This window comes from Mustela erminea, chromosome 5 (genome assembly GCF_009829155.1).
Source record: "Mustela erminea isolate mMusErm1 chromosome 5, mMusErm1.Pri, whole genome shotgun sequence".
In the NCBI taxonomy this organism is placed as follows: Eukaryota; Metazoa; Chordata; class Mammalia; order Carnivora; family Mustelidae; genus Mustela; species Mustela erminea.
Window position 1 is genome coordinate 5,558,803 of NC_045618.1, and position 10,313 is coordinate 5,569,115.

Consider the following 10,313-nt stretch of genomic DNA (forward strand, 5'->3'; position numbering starts at 1 on the left):
CACGAACACGATACGTCTCTGTATCTATTTAGGTCATCTTTAATATGTCTTAATTGAGATTTATTATTTTTCCTTAGAGGTCTCAAATATCTTCTCTTGAATTACATTTTCTAGTTGTTCGCTGTTGGGATATAAAAACGCAACTGACTTTTGTATATTAATAATCTTATGTTCTTCCATTTTGTTAAAAATCACTTATTGTTTCTGCTACTTACCTGTATATTCTTTTGGGTTTTCTGTGTTAATGTATTATCTACAAATAATGAAAGCTTTGTTTTTTTCTCAATCATTATGCCTCCAATCAACATTTCTCAGATTGTTGCATTGGCTAAGATCTCATATACAGTGTTGAGTGGAAGTGATGACAGTGGGCATCTTTATTCCATGTCTGAAGTTAAAGGGAATATTTTTACATTTTAAAAGCAAGTTTGCAGGACGCCTGGGTGGCTCAGTGGGTTAAGCCTCTGCCTTCAGCTCAGGTCATGATCCCAGGGTCCTGGGATCGAGCCCTGCATCAGGCTCTCTGCTCAGCAGGGAGCCTGCTTCCTCCTCTCTCTCTGCCTGCCTCTCTGCCTACTTGTGATCTCTGTCTGTCAAATAAATAAATAAAATCTTTTAAAAAAATAAATAAAAGCAAGTTTGCTCTGGTTTTTCTGATTTAGGAAGTTCTGTTTCTAATTTACTAAGACTTTCCAAAAAAAATTCCCTATGGGTGTTGAATTTTTGCAAATACTTTTTTGTATCTATTGACAGTTTACATGGATTTCTCTCATAATCTTTGGGTTTTTTTTTTAAAGATTTTTATTTATTTATTTGACAGACAGAGATTACAAGTAGGCAGAGAAGCAGGCAGAGAGAGAGGAAGGGAAGCAGGCCCCCCACTGAGCTGAGAGCCCGATGTGGGACTCGATCCCAGGACCCTGAGATCATGACCTGAGCCGAAGGCAGAGGCTTAACCCACTGAGCCACCCAGGCGCCCTCTCATAATCTTTTAATATGGTATATTCTATTTGTAGATTTTCTAATCATCCTTTAATTCTCAGGACAAAACTACCTTGGTCATTGTGCATTGTCTTTTTTATACACTTTGGATTTGGTTTGATAATATTTTGTTTAGAATTTTTGCATCTAGGGCACCGGGGTGGCTCAGTGAGTTAAAGCCTCTGCCATCAGCTCAGGTCGTGATCCCAGAGTTCTGGGATCGAGCCCTGCATCAGGTTCTCTGTGCCCTTGTGGAAAGATTTTCAAGCACTGATTAACTTCTTAAAATAGTTTCAGGACCATTTAAGCTTTTTATTTCTTTCTGAGTTAATTATGATTGGTTCTCTTTTTCTAAAAAATCTGAATATTTTGTCCAAGTTCTCAGAATTGTTAATTGTCATCACTTCTATACTGCCTCTGTATTTTATATGTAGTTATATCTCTATTTTCATTCATACTATTTTGTTTCTGTCTTATCACTTTTCTTGACCAATATGGCTAGAAGTTTGTCGATTTTATTAATTCTTTTTCAAAGAAACAATGTTTACTTGTTGATCAACTCTGTTGACTCTTTACTTTCTATTTTCTTGGTTTCTGTTTTTATCATCTTTGCCTTTCTAGTCCATTGCTCTGTTTCTAACTTCTTTTTTAAGAAATATTTTATTTATATATTTGACAGAGAGAGATCACAAGTAGGCAGAGAGGCAGGCAGAAAGAGAGGAGGAAGCAGGCTCCCTGCTGAGCAGAGAGCCCGCTGTGGGGCTCGATGCGGGGCTTGATGCGGGGCTTGATCCCAGGACCTTGGGATCGTGACCTGAGCCAAAGGCAGAGGCTTTAACCCACTGAGCCACCCAGGCATCCCTCTTTTTCTAACTTCTTAACATGATCACTTAGTTCAGCACATTTTAAGGCCTTCTTCTTTTAATATTTAAGCAACTTGAAGCAAAGATTTGCTGTGCCCTGCGCCATCTGAGATACAATGTATTCATGTTATTCTTTTCTAGTTATTTAAAAATGTTATGATGACCCCTCTTATCCATAAGTTACGTAGCAATACGTTTTACAGTTTCCAGATATGTAGGGACTTTTTACCTATTTTTCTGTCATTAACTTCTGTGAGATGATAGAAAAAATATATTGGTTTCTGCCCCCAGTTCCCGTCACAGAACTCCTAAAGCTTGTCATTTCCTAAGTGACAAGAGCACTAGGAGCCTCTCTTGTTCTAAGATTAGTCTTTGACCTCTGCTTCTGACACTGGGCTCCTGATACCCTTGTGATTTCCTGGGTGAAAGGAATGTCTTATTTTATTGAGGTGACCTTGGCTGGGGGCTGGTCACCAGAAAGCGCAGCCCCGTGCATCTCTTCCATCTGATGTTTGTCTGTATCCTTTATCATGTCTCTTTGTAATAAACTGTAAATGTAACTGTCTCCTTGAGCTCTGAGCCACTCTAGCAAATTAATCAAACCCACGGAGGGGGCGGTGGTTGGAACCTTCAATCTATAGCCAGTTGCTTGGAAGCACCGTGACAACCGGGACATGTAGCTGGCATCTGGAGCATGTGACATGGCAGGGGGGGTGGGGGCTGTCTTGGGGACGGAGCCGTTAACCTGAAGGATGTGACCCTATTCCAGGTAGACAGTGACAGTGTCAGAATTGAGTTAAATTGTAGAACATCTGTCTCACGGCGCAGGGAATTGTATTGTTTGGTGTGGTACAGTGAAGATGCAAATGTTCGGTGTGTCTTTAGCTATGCATCGAAGAATATGCTGAGGTTTTCTCGATCAGTTTTTGTTAGTGTTTCTCACGTGACGGAGAAACGAGAATTGCATGTTTTCCCTGTTGGATGCAGGACTCTCTCTAGACTCAGTCGATCGCCTCTGTTCATTGTGTTTTCAGATCTTTGGTACTCTGGCTGAGGGTTTTCTGCTTGACCTCTCAACAGTCAAGAGAGGGGTGATGAAATCTCCCACTGTGATGGAGGAACATTTAAGAATTTCTCTCTGTGGCGGCTCAGCTGGTTGGGCACCCGACTCTTGGTTTCGTCTGGGGTCATGATCTTGTGGGTGGTGAGATCTCGTGGGTGGTGAGATCGAGCCCTGCCTCTGGCTCCCCACTCAGGGGAGAGTCTGCTTGAAGATTCTTTCCCTCTGCCCCTTCCCCTGCTCACATATGAATGTTCGCTTTCTAAAATAAGTCTTTTAAAAAAGAATTTCTCTTTATATCTTTACCAATGTTTTGTTTATATACCTTATTAGGTGCATACACATTTTAAATTGCTACGACTTCTTGGAGAATTATGTCATTTGTCCCAACACCTTCTTCACCTCTGATAATACTCTTTGTCTTAAGACTATTTTGTCGAACATTAATATGATTATTGCTACCTTTTTTTTTAGTTTATATTTGCCTGAGAAGCCTTTCCCCATCCTTTACCTTTAATGTTTATGCCTCCTCATGTTTTTAGGTAGCATTTTATATAAACAGCATATAACTGGAGTTTTAAAAAATCCATTATATACCTCTTTATCTTTTAAAATTATTTTAATTATTAATATAATTGGATGTGGTCCTGCCAACTTAATGAATTACTTTAATTTTTCTGTTTCTTTTTATTTTTCTTGTTTTTTTAAAATTGATGCCTACATCCCCCTCCCTCATAAGACAAAAGCTCCCTCATCTTAATATTATAGGTATGTTTATCTTTTAGTTTCATCTTAAATTTTTTTTAAGACAAGCTTGATCAAGGACAACTGGGTGTCTCAGTTGGTTAGGTGTCTGACTCTTGAGCTCAGCTTAGGTCTCTCTCTTTTCTTTTTAAAGATTTTATTTATTTAGTTGACAGAAAGATCACAAGCAGGCAGAGAGGCAGGCAGAGAGAGGGGGGAAGCAGGCTCCCCACCAAGCAGAAAGCCCGATATGGGGTTTGATCCTATGACCCTGAGATCATGACCTAAGCTGAAGGCAGAGGCTTTAACCCACTGAGCCACCAAGGGGGCTTTTTTTTTTTTTTTTTTTTTTTAAGTAATCTCTACACCCAATGTGGGGCTCTAATTTACAACCCCAAGTTCAAGAGTCGCATGCTCTGTAGACTGAGCCAGCCAGGTGTCCCTCAGCTCAGGTCTTGATCTCAGGGTTGCGAGTTTGAGTCACGCACTGGGCTCCATGCTGGGTGTAGAGCCTGCTTTAAAAAAAAAAAGACAAGCTTAATCAAGTTTAGATTTTACATCTCTTGCACATCCATTAGATTTGTCTCTGCTACTATTCAAATACTTTATGCAACAGTGTTTCTAGTGTGAACTGACTGTGGTGAATCTTCTCAGGCCTGGTTTACCTTATGAGATTTTTTGATCATGCTCTTCTACTTGAATGAAACTTGGGCTGGATGTCAAGTTTTTTGTTTCTAAATCCTTTTCCTTCAATCGTTTGAAAAGAAGCCTTTTGCCGTCTTGCATCCAGTACCGGTATTGAAAAGCTGATGTAAATCTGATCTCAGTTCCTGTGATAAAATCTGCTTTTTTTCCTGTAAATTTTCAAGTTTCTCTTTGTCTTTGACGTTCTTAAATCTCACTATGATTTCTCTAGGGGTGGGATGTCCTTATCTCTCTTCTGGGGCCCTCGTGGCCCAGATCAATCTGAAACGCTTCTTAGGATAATTCTAGTAAATGTGTCTTTATTATTTTTCAATTATTTACTCCTCTCTGTTTTTCCCCTCTTTCCAGCATTTCACCTATTTTTTTCTGTCTAACCATGTTTTCTATTGGCTATACTTTTTTTTTTGCCATGGGTGGAATAACATCCTCCCGAAGACATTCACCTCCTAATCCCCAGATTCGGGGACTTATGTTACATTACTTGGCAGAGGGGAGTTAAGGCTGCAGATGGAATTCAGATGACTAATCACCTGACCTTGAAATAGGGAGATTATCCTGGATTATCCAGGTGGGGCCAACATAAAAATAAGGGCCCCTAAATGTGAAAGAAGGAAGCAGGAGAGTTGTGTTGGTGTGTGGAGATGAAGACAGACTCAGCCATGCTGACATGCAATATGGAGGAAGGGCCACAAGCCCAGGAACAGGGGGGTGGGGGTGGGGAGCAGGGGTGGGGGGTGGGGGTGGGGAAGGGGCCTCGAGGGCGGAAAAGGCAAAACAATGGATTCTATCCTAGCGTCTCTAGCCGGGATTGTAACTCTGCCCTCATCTTGATTTTAGCCTAGTGAGATTTGTTTTGGACTTTTAAACTTCTGGAACTGTAAGCTAACGAATTTGTATTGTTTTAAGACACCCTAAGTTTGTGACAATTTGTGATAATAGCAAACTAACACACTTAAAAAACAAACAACAACAACAACAACAAAAACAACCTAAGGGCACCTGGGTGGCTCAGTTGGTTAAGCAACTGCCTTTGTCTCAGGTCATGATCAGGGAGTCTAAGGATCAAGTCCCACATCGGGCTCCCAGCTCCATGGGGAGTCTGCTTCTCCCTCTGACTTTCTCCCCTCTCATGCTCTCTCTCAAATAAATAAATAAAATCTTAAAAAAAAAACAACAACCTAATACACTTAAAAATTATTTTTCTTGTTTCTTTTTCTTTCTTAGGGAAGCCATTCTTAAAATTTATTATGTATATATTTTTAAATAAGCTCTAAACCCAATATGGGGGGGGGGCTTGAACTCATGACCCCAAGATCAAGAGTCTCGCGCTCTACCAAATGAACCAGCCAGGAGCCCCTCTTATTTCTTTACCTACCATTTGTTGGCTTGATTGCATTTTACTTATTCCAGTTCTTTTTTCTTACGGCTGGTTGCAAGCTCTATCTCCCATTTTATAATTTTGGCGGTTAACCTTAGCGTGCTCACATTTTTTGCCGTATTGTATATGTGTTTGGTGTCAGAGTCCAATCACCGTATAAGTTTTGTTAAGAAAAATAGCAGTCTTGGGGCGCCTGGGTGGCTCAGTGGGTTAAGCCGCTGCCTTCGGCTCAGGTCATGATCTCAGGGTCCTGGGATCGAGTCCCACATCGGGCTCTCTGCTCAGCGGGAAGCCGGCTTTCCCCCCGCCCTCTCTGCCTGCCTCTCCATCTACTTGTGATCTCTCTCTGTCAAATAAATAAATAAAATCTTTATTAAAAAAAAAAAAGAAAAATAGCAGTCTCTAGGGACACCTGGGTGGCTCGGTTGGTTAAGTGCCTGCCTTCGACTGGGGTCATGATCCCAGCGGCCTGGGATCAAGTCCCACATCGGGCTCCTTGCTCAGGGGGTGCCTGCTTCCCCCTCTGCTGCTGCTCTCCCTGCTTGTGCTTGCCCTCTTGATCTCCCTTTCTCTCTCTGACAAATAAATAAAATCTTAAAAGAAAAAAATAGCAGTCTCATCCTTCCTCCCCCCTACCATTTCCTCCTCACCAGCGGAAACCACTTTCACTCCCGTAGCTGATTCTTCTCGCATATACTTCTTCTTTTTTTTTTTTTTTTAAGATTTTATTTATTTATCAGAGAGATAGAGAGCGAGTGAGCACAGGCAGACAGAATGGCAGGCAGAGGCAGAGGGAGAAGCAGGCTCCCTGCCGAGCAAGGAGCCCGATGTGGGACTCGATCCCAGGACGCTGGGATCATGACCTGAGCCGAAGGCAGCCGCTTAACCAACTGAGCCACCCAGGCGTCCCTCGCATATACTTCTTTATCTCTGAATGTACTGCTCCTTCTTGGTTTTTCAGTTTTGGTCATCATCTGTTGACTTTCCACTGGAGAGGAGGAAGATGGGACACTTCCATCAGCGCATGCACACAAACACCCGTTTTCCAGTCCTCCCAAGCCAGTAGGAGGTAAGAGAAGGAAAAGGATAAACTTTGGTATGTTCACAAAGCTGTGGAGATGAACGAGGCATAGTCTAAGGATGAGAGGAAAAACACATTTCAGAGAACAACAGAGTGACATTCTTTTTTTTTTGTTTTTTAAGATTTTATTTATTTATCAGAGGTGGGGGAGAGCTAGCACAGGCAGAGAGAGTGGCAGCAGAGGTAGAGGGAGAAGCAGGCTCCCTGCTGAGCAAGGAGCCCGATGTGGGACTCGATCCCAGGACGCTGGGATCACGACCTGAGCCGAAGGCAGCTGCCTAACCAACTGAGCCACCCAGGCGTCCCTCTTTTTTTTTTTTTTTTTTTTTTTTTTAATAAGATTCTAAACCAAGTAAAACAAAACCATCCACTGTTCAGGAACCCATCTATGCGAGAAAAACCATTTATTAAAAAGCAAAGAATGATAAACACAAATTTCAGGATGGTGGCTACCCTTCCCTGGGGGTGCTGGGGGATGGGAAAAACAAGGAGGCGGCAGAGTTGTTGGCTGATGGGTTTACGGGAGTTCATTATGTAAACAGGAGCACACCGCATGCATTAGCGCAAGTCTAAGTGAATGGAATGAGAGAACATGCGTGAGCTACGCAGTGAGAGCGGGTCCTCCGCTCCTGTAAAAGTGTTCACAGCAGCGCTGTACTTCATGGCAACGACTCTGGAACATTTCATCAAATTACATTGTTTTGTAAATAGTTTCTGCTCCTCCATTTTCCCAGTTTTCTCTGTGCAAGCTAATTATTGGACCACTGGATCTCCTGGATGGATCCCCTATTTTTTTTTAAAAAATGGACCACTGGATCTCCTGGATGGATCCCCTATTTTTTTAAAAAAATTTATTTATTTGACAGATAGAGATCACAAGGAGGCAGAGAGGCAGGCAGAGAGAGAGAGAGAGAGAGAGAGAAGCAGGCTCTCCGCTGAGCAGAGAGCCCGACGTGGGGCTCGATCCCAAGACCCTGGGATCATGACCTGAGCCAAAGCCAGAGGCTTTAATCCACTGAGCCACCCAGGCGCCGCCTCATCCCCTATTTTGTATCTTCTGTCTCTTTGTCTCTCGCCTTCTCCTGAATTTCCAACTCTCCGCTTCCACTGTTATGTTTTTAATTTCCAGAAGCTTAGTTTTGATTTCCCAAGTGTTCCTTTTCTATAGTATCTTTTCTTTTTTAGTTTTTAGTGGATTCATTTTTACCTGTCTTAAGGATTTCTTTTTTTATCCTTGGTGTCTTGAAATATCACACTGGGTCTAGGTGTAGGTCATTTTTTTTCTTTCCCTCTTGACTGGTCTATCTTTCTGCTCCAGGCTTCATGTTTCAAGTGTGTCCATTCTGACTTTGAGTTTGTTTTTTTATTTTTATTTTATTTTATTTTTTTTAAAGATTTTATTTATTTGACAGACAGAGATCACAAGTAGGCAGAGATGCAGGCAGAGAGAGGAGGAAACAGGCTCTCTGCTGAGCAGAGAGCCTGATGCTGGGCTCGATCCCAGGACCCTGGGACCATGACCTGAGCTGAAGGCAGAGGCTTTAACCCACTGAGCCACCCAGGCACCCCAAGTTTGTTTTTTTAATATCCAGTTTGACTTTTTGCCAAAATCTTTAATTATTATTATTTTTGAATACCAACTTCTCTTTTATCTATCTGAGCTTATTACCTGTAAGTAATCTAATGTCTTATTGTTTCTTCTGCTTAACGTTTTATTATTTCTTCTGTTTCAAGGTGTTAATTCTCAAGGTTTTGTTTTTGATTCTTGGTTGTGTAATTGTCTCTGTGTTCAAGTGCTACTATTAGCTTCTACAGAAGACTCTGGCAATGGGCTACAAATAGGTGTTCTTCACTTCTTGCTTCCTAACAGAACCCTGATTGTTTTGGGGCAGTCATATGCCCAACCAGCTCAATTGTACTAAATCAATTCTAATTCCAGTGCCTCTTTTTCCCAGCCTCCTCTGCAGCTAAGTCTGGCATGTAACAAACTTCTAGCCAATGAGATAAAAGTGGAAACCTACTGAGAAATTTCTGGGAAATCTTCTTACTTTATTATAAAAGGAACACTTATATGAGGAAAATTCAATGGTACTGCCTCTTTTCCATTATTCCTTCCTTTGACATGGATGTAATGCCTGGAGCACAGCAGCCATTATGTGACCATGAGGCAGCTATACACTAATGATGTTGAAGAGCAGAGCATGAAATTGATTTGTGGATAGTTTTAATTGGGTCAAACCTGACAAACCTGAAACCACCTCTAGACATCCTATAGTGTGATTTAATGAAATGTTTTGTTTTTGTTTTTGTTTTTTGCATGAGCCACTATTAGTCATACTTGTCATTACTTGTTTAAAGATTTCTGAGAAATGTGGCCAGTATGTGAACACTGTAACTGTTTCCCACATCCTGAATCCAGGGATTATGGTGGAGGAATGGAAGACTCTACTGGATGAGGCGATCCAGGAGCTTATGTCTTTGACCAAAGTAGTTCCTTGCTCCTATGTATTGATAGCCTTTCCGGGCACTGATATTATTTTTAATCTCCTGTGCTGTCATACGACTGACTGCAGGTGGATGCCTCTCTTATCCTCATCTTGACATAATAAGGGGAGGAAAACAGAGAGCCAGTGTCCTGTTCTGACTGACATGCCTCAACAAACCACCTTCAAGTAACCAGACAGCTTTCTTTCTGCTTCCCGTATCTGCCATTTCTGAGTTTAGAATCTCTCAGCTGCTCTTGACTTCTGTGAGCCGTCTTCTCTTGCATGTGGTTTCTACTGTGGTTTCCTCCTTCAGTCTAGCCTCATTCTCCTTCTGTCTTTTAAGAGTTCCTGATCACTTCTGGTCTACTGAGAGCCCTTGTCACCGTAGTGGGCACATAGCATGCATATGCACGCACAAGCATGCGCTTGTGTCCGCCCACCTCACACTCGATCCGATGGCTACAACATATATTCACACCCACAAAATAGTCTAACTTCTAAATATCTAAACCCTCTTCTAAGAATCTTTTTGAAGAAATGGCAGAAGTGTACTCAGGGTTTTATACTCCAAGTTTTCCTTTCCGGCAGCATTAATAAGATGAAGAGGATTAGTATTGCAGAAAGTGTTAGAATCTTTCCAAGAACATGACTTTCTTTCTGCTTGATTAGAAGCATCTACCTGCCTAGGAGTAGAAGAGGAGGTGTGGGAAGGAGAAATATTAAAGTTGACAATAATTCGTCATTTCTAAGACTTACATTTCTTTGAAATTGGGTGTGTCCCGTAATCGATGTTGGCTGACAGTAGGTGTTGGCTTGGCAACAGTCATGACATGGTTGTCATTGTCGGCATATATGCAAACGTGGTCTGAAAACCTTCTATTAACACCTTCTGTAAGGCTTTTAAAAGGTTGGGGAGGGGCAGCATGAAGACTTCCAAGATGGGTGTCAGCAGTTCGGAAGAAAATTCCAGAGGCAGTGGCAGATCTCTTACTTAGTCTCTGGGTTAAGAGATCCT